This window comes from Rutilus rutilus (genome assembly GCF_951802725.1).
Source record: "Rutilus rutilus genome assembly, chromosome: 16".
NCBI classification, from domain to species: domain Eukaryota; kingdom Metazoa; phylum Chordata; class Actinopteri; order Cypriniformes; family Leuciscidae; genus Rutilus; species Rutilus rutilus.
Genome location: NC_140224.1, coordinates 32,582,400 through 32,598,090, shown reverse-complemented (window position 1 = coordinate 32,598,090; position 15,691 = coordinate 32,582,400). Strand labels below are relative to the sequence as shown.

Sequence of the window (15,691 nt, the reverse complement as noted above, 5' to 3'; positions counted from 1 at the left end):
TTCCATTTTGGACCCCTGAATCTGTGCCATGACCTAATTCATAATGTGTTTTCAGATCCTGCTATTATTCTTGAATGTAAAATGTGCCATTTCGTTTTATGTTAAAATACTTCAAATCCCAATATGCAAGAAACTGCTCTAAGTAATTCAAATGCTCTATTTGAGTAACCTGTGCTGTCTGAAAAAGCTCAGCTTCTTCACTGGGCATCTTCAAATATTAGTAATTTTAACATACTTTATTGCATTATCATTTACAAACGTTTAAAGATTTGGCAATAATTTGGCCTGTAAATATAGTGCATATTCATTTATTGGATTTGCAATGCCTTACAATTAAACTTTGTTTTCATGAATACTTGTAAGGATAGATTAGGGTCCAATTCTCAATATTAACTAACTATTAACTACGACTTTTACCTCAATAAACTCCTAATTACTGATACAGTTAGTAAAGTAGTTGTTAAGTTCAGTACTGTGTAGGATTAAGGGATGTAGAATATGGTCATGCTTTTGATTTGAAACAAAGTGTCAGTTCTTTTTTTCTAATTCTATTTTATCACAAAATTCAAACAATAAATTCTGTTTTGGCGCTCTTTCATGTGGCGCGAGAGATCATTGTGAGTTCAAGGGAAGCGCGAGTGAATGCGATCAATTCCCTCCTCTTTACTAAGTTACAGAACGAAATAAACATGAATGAACATAAAACAAATATGTTGATATTTACTGTTCAACTTACCGAAATCCGTATCATGACTCTAACCGCTCAATCAGTGTTTTAACGGCAGAAAGATAACAGAAAAAAATAACAGCTTGTAAACAATGAATGTAACCCAGAAAAGCCATTCCTTGATCTACTTTTTTTAGTCAGCAAGAGCGCACTCGCCACCATGTGGACAGGGATGAGAATTACAGTTACAAGTTACATTACGTCACTTTCGTCACTACAAAAAAAATTAAATAAAATAATCTGTATATAATTCGATAAAACACGGCTATGACCGCTTCATCCAACGGTTTCCCGTGCCCTGACAAGCTTCATTATTTGTCAGTTGCGTTTTGCTTTTCCGTGTTCACAACTAGTCCTTTCAATATAAAAGTCTTCTCTACTGACTGACTGACTGACTCATAAAGACAGTCAGTTTTTTGGCGCCATCTAAAGGCGAAATAATGTAACTTCTATAGCTGTTCACCGTCAGGGACTATTTCTTCCAGCGGAAGGAAGGCTTTTAGTGATTTTACTTCATGAAAATTGCATTGATACATATTTTCTTTGGCTTTAATATTTGTATTGTGTGGTAACCGTTTTATAAAAGCAATACGGAACTCGAGGCTAGAGCTGTATCGTGAATAAGTCACGGCTGCGCCACTAACAACGCACTTCAGCCGTGACTTATTCACGATACAGCAAAGCCTCTCCTACCTTATTGCTTACATATAGCCTATATGTGTGTGTGTGTGTGTGTGTGTGTGTGTGTGTGTGTGTGTGTGTGTGTGTGTGTTATACACAATACACAATTACACAAATACACACACACATTTTTACACTATGCATTAACATTAAATTAAATTAGATTAAAACACAAATAATGTGATAAAAAATATATGTTAAGCAGAATTTAATGTGAACCTAGACTACCAAATGCTAATGTTAACTAATTGAACCTCAATGTAAATTGTTGCATACATTTATAAGAATCATTCATACAGGCTTCAAGCGCTCCAGAATGATTTCCTCATGTTAGACAATGTTCTGGCATTACATTCCTTCAAATAAACAAGTCCAGCGAGAGACTCACTGCTCTAATCTACCATACCTTGGTAAATCCTCTTCCCCTAGTGTAAGCCTGTTATATTTGGCGTTCACTGGTGTACAGTATCCCTGGGTTTTCTGAGTGTAGGTGTTTGAATGTTTCTGCATGAGGGATTCACAGAGAGCCAGAGAAACGCTTCTGTAATCCACAGGTCAAACATGGAACTAGGTAAATGTGAATGTGCTCTAAATACGGCTGGCTTACAACGGCGCCTGGCCATGTTGAGTGTGTGGGCTCCAGTTGTAGACACAGATAATCTTCTTTCAGGTTGAATGACATAGTCAGGTCAACATAGAGCAACATAATACAGCATGAAGGGTCAGTAGGCATAAGGAGGATGCTCACGCATGATTTGGACTGCTAAATATGAATCTGTTTATGCTATATGCTAATAAGTTGCAGCATAAAAAAAATCCCATACTGTATAGTATGCATATTTGGTTTGAAACTTAATTCGCGACTAAAAAGGTATGTTCTATAGTATGAATGTGTGAAGCATGAATTAAATTCATGTGGTCATAATCATGTGACATACAGGATCAGTTGTTTATTATGCACTGCACATCAAGTAACTATGGAAGCTTGTTTCCGCCACAGAATAAAACATTTTAAAAGATAATTGTGACTTTTTGCATTGTTTACATATATATAGTCAGAATTGCGTGAAACAAAATCGCAATTGCGTGTTATAAAGTCAGAATTGCGTGAAATAAAATCGCAATTGCGTGTTATAAAGTCAGAATTGCGTGAAATAAATTCGCAATTGCGTGTTATAAAGTCAGAATTGCGAAATATAAAGTCAGAATTGCATGATATAAAGTCAGAATTGCGTGAAATAAGGTCGCAATTGCGTCTTTTAAAGTCAGAATTGCGTGAAATTGCAATTGCGTGTTTTAAAGTTAGAATTGCGACATATAAAGTCAGAACTGCGTGAAATAAAGTCGCAATTGCGTCTTATAAAGTCAGAATTCTGACTTTTTTTCTCGCAATTGCGACTTTATATTATGTAATTCTGACTTTATAACACAGGCTAATTGCGAGTTTATATCTTGCAATTCTGACATCTTTTCTCAGAATTGTGAGATATAAAGTCCAATTCTAAGGAAAAAAAGACGGACTTTTTTTTTTTACCTCAGAATAGTTTATATCTCACAATTCTGACTTTATAACACGCAATTGCGACTTTATATCATGCAATTCTGACTTTATATATCCCAATTGCGTATTATAAAGTCAGAATTGCGAGATATAAACATGCAATTCTGACTTTATATATCCCAATTGCGTATTATAAAGTCAGAATTGCGAGATAAAATCATGCAATTCTAAGGAAAAAAGTCAGAATTTCAAGTATATTTCTCGCAATTGCGAGTTTATATCTCATAATTCTGACTTTATAACACGCAATTGCGACTTTATATCACGCAGCAATTGTGACTTAATAACACACAATTGCGACTTTATATCACGCAATTCTGACCTTATAACCAGCAATTGTGACTTTATATCACGTAATTCTGAGATAAAAAGTCAGAATTGTGAGATGTATACTCGCAATTACTTTTTTTTATTTTTCACTCTGTGGCGGAAACAAGCTTCCATAAGTAACAACCCAAAACAATACAAAAATGTGCTTAAAAATAAATATTCAAATTTATGAGTCCATGTAAATGTGTTTGTCAATCTCAAACAATGTGCATGTGTGTGTGTGTGTGTGTGTGTGTGCGCGCAAGAATTTAGTCACAGACTATAATAATGTGTCATACACTAAACATCGTTAGTTTTCAGATACACATGACTTTATACCACATATAGACCAAAAGGACACAACTGTGAGATGATCCCTGCTGTATCAGAGCACAGTCTTATTTCACACATCATAAAACTTCATTATTTAAGTACGTCCTTGCAATAGCGCGAGTCTGTGAGCTCCAGGGTTTTTCATTGACAGTCTCACCTGTTCACTCTTAAGGAATATGAAATATTTAATAAATCTTTAGTATTGCCATAACTCGTAAGACAGCAGGGGGTTGTTTTTCAAAGCAACTAGATGCTGAAAACACTTTGATCTGCTAAGATAGGAGTGTTTGAAAGAAGCTAAACTAGAACAGCTTTGTAGTCTGTGCCTATACTGTTCTACTTCAACTGGAAAGATCCACGGATTCCACACTTCCAAGACGCATTTGAAGGTCATTTACATAATATTAAATTACTTTGGCATTTTGGAACAGCGCATCACCCACAATTAGTGACATCATGCATTCGGACAAACACTCAGTTTTAAGGTAAAAGTTTACTCACCCTCATGCTGTTCCAAATACATGATTTTTTATCTTCTGTGGAAAACAAAAAGAAGATATGTTGCGATTTGTTTTGAATGTCAATGTGGTGCACTGTCGTTTCAGGCCTCACCAAAATCAGTTCTGTGGTAGATTTTTAATAGGCTAAACTGTATATTAAACTAACCATGTTTCTAACATCTAACGTTACTTCTCTTTTTAGGCCTAACATGATAACACTTTGAAACACAATGTACTAAAACGTTCTGTCCTGTGTTTTAAATGTTGTATTTCAATGATCAAATGAACCCTTTTAAATACTTTCTGCATTTCTTATATTTAAGAAATATGAGGAAATATTTTTCAAACCATATAAATCCTAATAACTGTAAATAAATAACTGTCTGGTCCCTGTTTTTGATTACACTGGTCTACCATCACAAAGCATTTTGATGAAATTGCTACTTCATGTACTGGAGTCTTTTCAGAGCTGACCTTTTACCTCTCAAAACTTACTTCATATTAGCTCTGCGTTCAATAACACTCACTCTGAGAACAGATTTTAACTAAAACTATATAAAAATAATAATAATAATAATCAGGTAAGTGAAATAAAGCTTAAATAAAATAAAAATTAGATGCAAAACTGAAAAATAAGGTGCAATAATATTATTAAAACTGAAATAAATTAAAGCTAAAATAGCATTTTTATCAAGTTTTGCAATGTAGTGTTGTCAAAAATATAGATTTTCAATACCGATACTGAAATATCTGAAATGCTTCCAATACTCATTTCCATATAATAGATACACGATACCAGTTGCACTTTCTCTCTCTCTCATCTCTCCGACAGTGAGTTACACATAAACCTGCCTCACTCACTCACTCACTCACTCACTCACTCACTCACTCGTTTCATTTGCTATTGTTGATGTTTCAGGGCTTGAATTTTGGCGTGGAATTGCGCATATTGCGCATAATTTTACTCATTCCCGCAGATTTTGTAAAGCCGCCTCTCAGTACTAAATTGAGTTCTTTTTCGCTGCTTATTGTGCGTAAACAGTCAAATACACAATAATGTCAAAATGAGTATTCACGTAAACACAGTCAGTTAGGTTTTAAGTGAACGTTTAACAGTTGAGAAAGAAAACGCATGTGTAACAGTATAATGGATCTGAATAAATCTTCTGCCAAATTATGAGATAATATTACAAATATCTATATGCCAATATTTCCCACGGTACCAATGTCAAAATTGTGGCCAATGAAAATGCTGAGTGGCTAACTTTGGGAAAACCACTAGCCACTGTGGCTGGTGAGCAATAAAGTTAACGACACAAATGACCAAAGCACATACACAACTACTAAAGCTTAAATTAAAGTTACTCAATAACTGCTGAAAAAGATGAGCTACACTGAGCTACTAACAAATAATTGCATAAAAAAAAAGAAGAAAAAAAAAAAGAAGATATATACAGTGAGGAAAATAAGTATTTGAACACCCTGCTATTTTGCAAGTTTTCCCACTTGGAAATCATGGAGGGGTCTGAAATTGTCATTGTAGGTGCATGTCCACTGTGAGAGACATAATCTAAAAAAAAAAAATCCAGAAATCACAATATATGATTTTTTAACTATTTATTTGTATGATACAGCTGCAAATAAGTATTTGAACACCTGTCTATCAGCTAGAATTCTGACCCTCAAAGACCTGTTAGTCTGCCTTTAAAATGTCCTCCTCCACTCCATTTATTATCTTAAATTAGATCCACCTGTTTGAGGTCGTTAGCTGCATAAAGACACCTGTCCACCCTATACAATCAGTAAGAATCCAACTACTAACATGGCCAAGACCAAAGAGCTGTCCAAAGACACTAGAGACAAAATTGTACACCTCCACAAGGCTGGAAAGGGCTACGGGGAAATTGCCAAGCAGCTTGGTGAAAAAAGGTCCACTGTTGGAGCAATCATTAGAAAATGGAAGAAGCTAAACATGACTGTCAATCTCCCTCAGACTGGGGCTCCATGCAAGATCTCACCTCGTGGGGTCTCAATGATCCTAAGAAAGGTGAGAAATCAGCCCAGAACTACACGGGAGGAGCTGGTCAATGACCTGAAAAGAGCTGGGACCACCGTTTCCAAGGTTACTGTTGGTAATACACTAAGACGTCATGGTTTGAAATCATGCATGGCACGGAAGGTTCCCCTGCTTAAAGTTTTAAGTTTGCCAATGACCATTTGGATGATCCAGAGGAGTCATGGGAGAAAGTCATGTGGTCAGATGAGACCAAAATAGAACTTTTTGGTCATAATTCCACTAAACGTGTTTGGAGGAAGAAGAATGATGAGTACCATCCCAAGAACACCATCCCTACTGTGAAGCATGGGGGTGGTAGCATCATGCTTTGGGGGGGGTTTTCTGCACATGGGACAGGGCGACTGCACTGTATTAAGGAGAGGATGACCGGGGCCATGTATTGTGAGATTTTGGGGAACAACCTCCTTCCCTCAGTTAGAGCATTGAAGATGGGTCGAGGCTGGGTCTTCCAACATGACAATGACCCAAAGCACACAGCCAGGATAACCAAGGAGTGGCTCTGTAAGAAGCATATCAAGATTCTGGCGTGGCCTAGCCAGTCTCCAGACCTAAACCCAATAGAGCATCTTTGGAGGGAGCTCAAACTCCGTGTTTCTCAGCGACAGCCCAGAAACCTGACTGATCTAGAGAAGATCTGTGTGGAGGAGTGGGCCAAAATCCCTCCTGCAGTGTGTGCAAACCTGGTGAAAAACTACAGGAAACGTTTGACATCTGTAATTGCAAACAAAGGCTACTCTACCAAATATTAACATTGATTTTCTCAGGTGTTCAAATACTTATTTGCAGCTGTATCATACAAATAAATAGTTAAAAAATCATACATTGTGATTTCTGGATTTTTTTTTTTTTTAGATTATGTCTCTCACAGTGGACATGCACCTACGATGACAATTTCAGACCCCTCCATGATTTCTAAGTGGGAGAACTTGCAAAATAGCAGGGTGTTCAAATACTTATTTTCCTCCATATATATACATAATACAAGAAAGGAACTGTCATATGAGTATTTCCTAAAAAAAGATTACTTAAATCTAAACCAAAATTTTTCCAAAACTGCAAAAAAAAAAAAAAAAGAATAGAATTCATAAAAATTAATATAATATAATATAATATAATATAATATAATATAATATAATATAATATAATATAATATAATATTTTGTGCAATATTTAGAGACAAACTATATACTATAAAGCTTCATTTTTCTTTCTTCTTCTGTTTTGTGATCCGAGCTTGAATAGAGTCAACAAGAGTAAATTTGCGACAACAACTGTAAAATGTGTTTATCAATGATTTACAGTCATTAGCATCTACCCTTCGCCCCTCGCTGCTGTCTACCTCAAATGAATTGCAGGCACAGACAACGATGACTTGATGAAACAAATCATCCTGAATCCCAGCGCATGCTAATGGAGGAAGGCTGGCATGCTAATCACTTACCTCATTAGCCTGTGTAACGGGATAATACAGGGCAAACTAGTCAAATGAGGCTTCCTTTGTCACCATCGTAACACAGCGATTTTTGTACGGGTGATAAATCGTGGGCTAGTCAGCTTTCTCATTCTTACTGGAGAGGCAAGCAGACGTGCATTCTGGGAAGTGACATGTTGCAGGTAAAAACTAGCTGCTAATTCTTGAAGTAATCCCTCTTTATCATCTTAAGGAGAAGAAATCACATTAAAGGGATTGCGTCACTTATACAAGATTTCCACCACGTCTGCACGACAAAGGTGTCTGAGCCGTGCCATTTTCTATTATACTGCTGCAGGGTAAATAAGACACCCAGGACTCTTATACTGGGATGACGAAAAAAAAAAAAAAAATCTTATGCAACTCCTCTTTCAGGTTTCATGTTAGTTTGACAAAAGCATTTGGTACAAGATAAATCTGTCACTGTCAACTTAACACATGCTGAAACTTAACACATATTTAAGTTTTCAGTGATTTACAACCTGGCCTTGTGGTTGTTTATCCTCTCATTTTACATTTGCAATTCTTTAAAAGACTTTATCTTCCCAGTTCTCAAAGCATCTGCTGAGTTTTCTTTCACGCAGCCAGCATTGTGTAAAAAAAATCACACTTATGGATGGCACAGCATCTAATGTAATATGAGCACTTAATTATGAACTTGAGGGGAGTTGTCAGTTTTCTTCGTGAAAAGCTGCTCAGACACACTCATTCTTGTTCGGGGGTTTTGGAGAGCAGAGGAAGTGCTTCTAATAGGATTTGGGATCGATGTTTGAGTCAGACAGGCTTGATGAGGTTAGCAGGGTTAAAACAAGAGAAAAAAATATATATATGTTTTGGCATTCCGGAGAGAGAGAGAGAGAGAGAGAGAGAGAGAGATGGCAAAAGAAACAATGAAAAAAAAAGTGTCCAAAAACAGCAGCAAAGCATGTTTACAATAATGCATACTTGCATACATTTGCTCATTTTCTCTGGCCTCTTAAATTTGTACCTACAGTAAATGTAAAAATGTGCAATAACAAAAAAAAAATAATAAAAAAAAATAATACTGAATATATATAATAATGTATTGTTACCATAATATATTTTTACGTTATTTATATTAAATGCACAAACATTTAATAAACATAAAAAATATATATATATATATATATATATATATATATAGCATTAAGGTCACATTTAACATAGTAGGCTACACAAAAAAGTGTTTGTCTATCAGTATTAAGGGGAATTAAAATAATAATAATAACGTTATTGACTTTTTCCAATGAGGTCATCTATTTACCATATATATGACCAAAAAAATGAAATACAGTAAAATAAAATAAAATAAACACTGTCTGTTAATGGTGAGGTCTATTTAGAATATGGATGACCTCAATACTACAAGGCAATATAATAGGCCATAAAAAAATTATTAGCTCACTGCAGAAATCCACAATTAAACTGTAAAAGTGTTTATTCTGCACCAAAATATACTGAAAACTCAACTTGTATATTTTTGTCCAATTAAACGCTCTAGAATAGTAATATCCCTCCCCCTAATACCATCTGCCTCTGACTAGCAAGGCCACAGATGTGTCGTAAACTTTTACTTTCCATTTCAATAAGTTGAGCTATAGGATATTTCAGTCTTGAACAATGCTAAGCCAACTGTCCCCATCACGAGTGTTGTTAATTCTTTGGCCATCCCACATAAATCCATTAATCCGTTTTTACTGTCCCATTGCTTCTTATCTCAACCTCTGTGGTGAGCCTGCCAGATCCTTCCCCAGGTTTTCCAGCTCGTGCGCTTCCAGGGGAAGGCCGCAAAGACAGTGCGTCTTGGCCAGTTACGAAACATGGTAAACGTGGAAATGAAGTGTTAATTGCCAGCTGTGTTTGCAGAACGAGTGCTATATCCACATATTTTGCTCTTTGAATCTCTTCCTGAAGTGCAGAATGCCTGCACTTTGCCTCTGTGGTCAAGCAAGAATGAGTCTGTGTATTTGTCATACTGTATGTGCACCTGGGACTAATCAATTCTGCTGCTACGGACAGATTCGCCCTTGTGTTTCAAATCGCAGACTCTCGGGACTCTCAAAAGTACAAGTCGGGTGGTAAAGAGTGCCGTCACTGTCTGTGTCATAACTCACAGTGGCCATTTGAATGCCTGGAGTCTAGTTCAGGCAGATGGTATTTAACTACAGTGAGATTAGCAGGCCTTACAGCCATCTGTGAGCAAACCATGTACCTGTGATCAATGAAGAGAGAGCTGTGAGAGAAAGAGGAAGAGATTTAAAGAGCAAGATATGTGGATATAGCAAACACAGCTGGCAATTAACACTTCAATTCCATGTTTACCATGTTTCGTACCTGGCCGAGATGCACTGTGATTTATCTACACCTGAAAGGAAGTGCGATACAAATATGCTCGGATGCGAGCGTCGAGAACGGAGCTCTAATATAAATATGTTGGTTTGTCACCCATGCTGCCTTCAAGTCATGCTCATATATTTATAAGCTGAATTGATAACACTTTACAATAAGGTTCATTAGTTAACATTCGACCCAAGTTAACATGAACTAAGAATGAACATTACTTCTACAGCATTTATTAATGTTAGTTAATATTAATTTCTAAATTTACTAATACATTATTAAAATCAAAGGTTGCATTTGTTAACATTACTTGATGCACTGTGAACTAACATGAACAAACAATGAACAGCTGTATTTTTATTAACTAACATTGACAAAGATTAATAAATATACTGTAACAAATGTATTGCTCATTGTCAGTTTGTTAGTTAATACATGTTAACTAATGTTAACTAATGAACCTTATTGTAAAGTGTTATGAACTTCTATGAACGGCGACTCTATGCTGAAATGTTCAACAGGAAACTCTGGCTTTTCTTTGAGCCCAGACTTTCCAACATGGGGGCGTCACGGCGTGCTAAATATAACTGACGGTAAGTTGGCAATAGTCATTAGTGCTAAAGCCTTATACAAGTTTTAAAAATAGAATAAACACCCAGAAAAAGTTTGAGTCTAAAAATGTTATGCACATGCAGTATTGCTTTTTATTATTATTATTTTTTATTATTTATTATATATAGTTTGCACTAAAAATGTTGGCTGCATTAAATAACCAGTCTAACCAATCCATTTTGTTTAGACAAAAAAAAAACTTAAACACTTGTTAACTTGAAATAACTGTAATTACAGCATCTGAACTGAGTCTGAAGTTCTCTGGTCTTTTGGCTTCTGGCAAAAGATTGCATTGCAGCTTAGAGAGACACACATATAGGAACTTAGAGAGACACATAGATAGGAACGTAGAGAGACACATGTATAGGAACTTAGAGAGACACACATATAGGAACTTAGAGAACCACATAGATAGGAACTTAGAGAGACACATATATAGGAACGTAGAGAGACACATAGGAACTTAGAGAATCACATAGATAGGAACTTAGAGAACCACATAGATAGGAACTTAGAGAACCACATATAGGAACTTAGAGAGACACATAGATAGGAACTTAGAGAGACACATAGATAGGAACTTAGAGAACCACATATAGGAACTTAGAGAACCACATAGATAGGAACTTAGAGAGACACATATATAGGAACGTAGAGAGACACATATAGACACATATATAGGAACTTAGAGAGACACATATAGGAACTTAGAGAGACGCAGTGTTCTCATTTCAGTTGAGTTACACATAGTGCAACACAGTTACACATGTCTCAGTTACACATAGTGCAACACAGTTTTCTTTTTTTTTTTTTCTTTTTTTAAGTGATGTCTAAAATATACCAAAACTTTTGACTGGCATTTTATACAATCACTCTAAAAAAATCAAAATAAACTATATTACTAAAAACATATAATATATATACTAAATATATAAATAAAATGTATATATACTTTTTTTAATATACAATTTTTTTATATCAATAATTTTTACAGAATTGCCTCGAAAGTACAAATATTTCACCAATCACGCATGGCTATTTCTCACAGCAAGGAACGAAATCTTAAATCTTTCAGTGACTAATGACTTAAATTTGGTCTGTTCCTAACACAAAGCTATCGCATGACTTCAGATGCTCTCATGTCATATGGACCAGTTTAATACTTTTCTTTTTTTTTTCTCTTTTGAAGTTTGACAGTCTTAATCCTCAACCAGGATTTTCTGCACAAAATTCATTTTTTTTGTGTTTGACGGAATAAAACGTGCTTGGATACGGCATGCGAGGGACTAAACAATGGCAAAATTTTCATATTTGAGTGAACTACCCCCTTAATTGTTGGTCTACGTGAAAATATGTCAGACTGAATTTCTTTGGCTGTTGCATCATGTCTCACTGTTCAGTGACAAAGACGGTTTGTCAAGTTATAAACTGTTTAACATTTAAAAATGCATCTCAAAACCCTACTATCTATCTGTCTATCATCTATCTGTCTGTTTCTATCAAAAACCATTCTCTAGAATGCATGCTAAAAAGTGCATACATTAAAAAGCATATTAAATCAACAGTTTGATCAAATACAATTATTAGGTACAAATGTATTTTTATAAGGAGACTGAGCATAAATTGAACCACATTCAACACATTAAGACGCAGAGAGAGGCTGCTCCAGAAAAGTGCCCTTAACCAAGTTAACAGTAAATGACGACAGACTAATGATTTGAGTGCTCTATTTAATTGAATTCAGGAATATTAATTGCACGACGGCCTCGCTCTAATCTGTTGGTCCTGGTAGATTTGAGCCTCAGATTCACCTCTATATGTGACCATATGGCAGCGACCGTTGGAATCTGCCGAGGTTTGTGACCTAACACATATGAGTGCGCCCGTAACATCTGCTCTGATACAGCGCCGTGAGATGCTAAAAATGAACACAGACTGACATAATCCACACATAAACAAATAAGTTTCTTAGAAGTGCACTTCTTTTTTTACATGCATCAGAGTGCTGTCCTTATCATACCTTGGCTGCAAGGTGACAAAGTTAGAGCAAAAGCGAGAGTCACCCTCTTTTGGAGGATTTTGGAGGACTTTTCTGTCTTTCTTTCTAATCTAAAAAGGAAAGAGATATATTTCTTTCAGGGGTGATATGAGAAATTTCATTTTCAATTTTACGAGAAGAGTTCATTGTACTATAGTAACATACTTTATCTTTTGGTGAACATCCGGGATCGTTTGATGTCAAAGTCTGGTTTGTTTGGACGATGTGGACGCTGTTTCCGAACACCTGGTGTAAAATCACCCTTAAAGGACTCAAAATATCTTCTCCAATCCAAAAAAAAGAAGACTAGTTTAAAAAAAACTGAGCTACAAAAATGTCTCATTCCAAAATACTCCAATTTCTACTGTCAGAAACCAGAAACATTAGCATATATGACCACCTACATTTACTCATCAACAAGGGCTGTTCAGTGTTTAGCAACTTGGCCTGCACAGTCATATGAGGTAAAAACAAAGACGTTGGTCTAAGCAAAATATGAGAAAGTTTGCCAAGCGATGTGCTGTGTGTAGCATCTGCATAACCTTACTAAGGATTCCAACATAAAGACAGAGTGGCTCAGTATTGTTTTTAACAAGGTCCCTAAATTAGCAATTCAAATGAGTCTGTGCACTGTTTAAAACTGAAGAGGCCTGACAATTATGGCATTTCTGTGTAATGAACCTCATGTTCATATACTGCACTGGGACATTTCATGGAAAACAGGAGTTCCCTTGCTCTAAGTAAATAGTTGATATACTATGCACGCACAACGCTGTTTCTTGTCAGTCTGCCTTGAATCTTTATAGAAACTCCAATGCAAAAATGGGTCATTCACAACAAGCTACGGATATGTTCAGAACTATCAGCACATTAACGTACGACTACCTAAATTTACATACTGTATCAACTATAAGCTTAACACCACTCTGACTCAACTGACACAAAAACAAGCACCCATTTATAACAGAGGTCATTTCCATTATCTTAAAGGTATTTATAAAGGACAAAAAAAGTTAATTCTTTGAACAAATCTATCAAACTTGCAATGAAATGTGTTATAACTTTGGCACCACTTTTGAATTTAATGTGAAATGCTATTCACAACTCATTTTATTTGAGTGAAACAAGTGGGGAAAAAAAGAAAGAAAAAAAGTAGGGCTGAACATGAAAAATATGCACAGATGAATTATTAACAATCATACCTGGATCATAGTGCTGCACAATTAATCATTAATGATCGATTCAAACACCCAAGCGATCTCATTCCTACATGACAATGATTTGGCTATGTCTATTAAACCTTAAACCAAAATCACACCGGAACATTCAAATCTGCGTTGGAGCCAGAGAGAGCATTTGTCATGTTTAGATATGAAACAGCTTCACAAACACAGTCTTTTCGAAACAGTCTTTTCAACCACACAGTATTGGTATTTCTTTGTTACAAATATTCAAATTATATTTCGGATACAAACACTGATGTCTACGGAAGTGAAAAAAATAGAGCAAATCCTTTTGAAAGTAACTTGGCACTGATTGTATCGATTACATCGTTACGCCACTAGGTGGCGACAAGTGACTTAAAAATGTAAGTCATTGAATTATTCATTCAAGAGATTTGTTCAAAAACGCTGATTCATCCCGTAATGAAACAAGCATTTCTGAGTGAATCATTGATATTCAAACCGATATTTTTTAAACAATTCCTTCGAATCAATTAAATATTTAAAATAGACTGCAGCAATGAACATTTAGTCAGATCCTCTAGAATATTTTGTTTAGTTGTCTCTTGTCTGTTCAGAATTGTGAGAGAATTGTGATCTCTATTTGAAAGAGAGAGAGAGAGAAAAAAAAAAGTGATTCTCACATTATCCAGAATCGTGCAGCTCTACTGGATCATGCATTAACAAGAAAACGGGGGAAAGTTTTGATTTTTTTTTTTTTTTTTTTTGTGTAAAACTAAATTATGGTGCAAGAAACCTTATTAACATTATATGCTCCCAAAATGTAAAACAGAAGCACATAAAGAAAAGCACATTTGAAATCGAAGAGTTGTTCATTTAACGGGTTAACTTATTTAAAAGTTTGTATTTTCACAAGCAAAATTCTCTAAGTCAAAGAACTACATTGATTTTAGCTCAAGCAAAATGACTTTGGAAGGGGTTCTCCAAAGGCCCATCCAAACCTGTTTTTCTCTAAATCAGCAAATTTAGCAAAATCTAAAGTTTATCACAACAAATAGTTAATTTATTACAACAAAACCAGTCTGAGATCAGTTGCAAGAAGCCAACAGCAGGGTACGGGATGCTCTGGAGGTGAACTTCTTTAGCAACACAGAGCCGCAGGGAAGGAGGGAGGCGAAGAGTAATTGGAGCCTTGTGGAGGATAGTTTTCAGACTGTTGGCTTCAAGGCCACAGAAAATGATAAATGAATAAAAGAGGATGTTGATAAGGGCTTTGGAAATAGTTTTCTGAGGCTGAGATAAGGCTCATATTCAATGGAATTATCTTAGGGCTGGTCTGGTACAGTTTGTTCAGGTGACGCATTGCAGACATTAATTCAATCGTTTCTCGCTCTTTCTCTCCTCCCTCGGTTGCGGGCATCAAAGTCTGAGCAAAACAATGAACCCTTAGAGCTTCTAGACTCCTTAAGCAATAGCACTGCTGTTTCAGCAAATATATATATATGTTTTGTTTTGGTCACAAATTTGCTTTCGGAAGATCAAACAAGGGTAGACCTATTCAAAGTCACAAAGTGCAAGTGTGTGAATTCAAAATTCCACTCCAAATGGTTTGTGCAGCCCAGGTTTCTACCATACTATTCAAACTATACACAATATGAAAAAAGAAAGTCAATCAGTAACCCTCATGTATTCAGAACGCAAAACGACTTACTTTTTTTTTGTGAAACACAAAGTGAGATGTTAAGCAGGATATACTCGTTTCCATACAATGAAAATAAATGGCGATCACAGTGTTCCTCATAGAAAGCCATTGTACGAAATACAGTGCTTAAATCAC

General features: G+C 35.7%; 1 protein-coding gene across 3 annotated transcripts in view; it reads right to left on the bottom strand.

The window, feature by feature from the left end:
• Positions 1 to 15,691, bottom strand: part of LOC311305811 (cadherin-18) — a 164,369-nt gene that overhangs the window by 124,465 nt on the left and 24,213 nt on the right. The window contains exons 1-2 of one of the 3 annotated variants that reach the window (XM_084433723.1): positions 7,630 to 7,844; positions 4,113 to 4,147 (exon numbers count right to left, since the gene is read on the bottom strand). The exons of 1 other annotated variant lie outside the window; for it this stretch is intronic. The gene's annotated coding sequence lies outside the window, so the exon portion shown is untranslated. Of the gene's footprint in view, positions 1 to 4,112; positions 4,148 to 7,629; positions 7,845 to 15,691 lie in introns of those variants that run through there. One more of the 3 variants, XM_084433724.1, reaches the window with a different exon arrangement.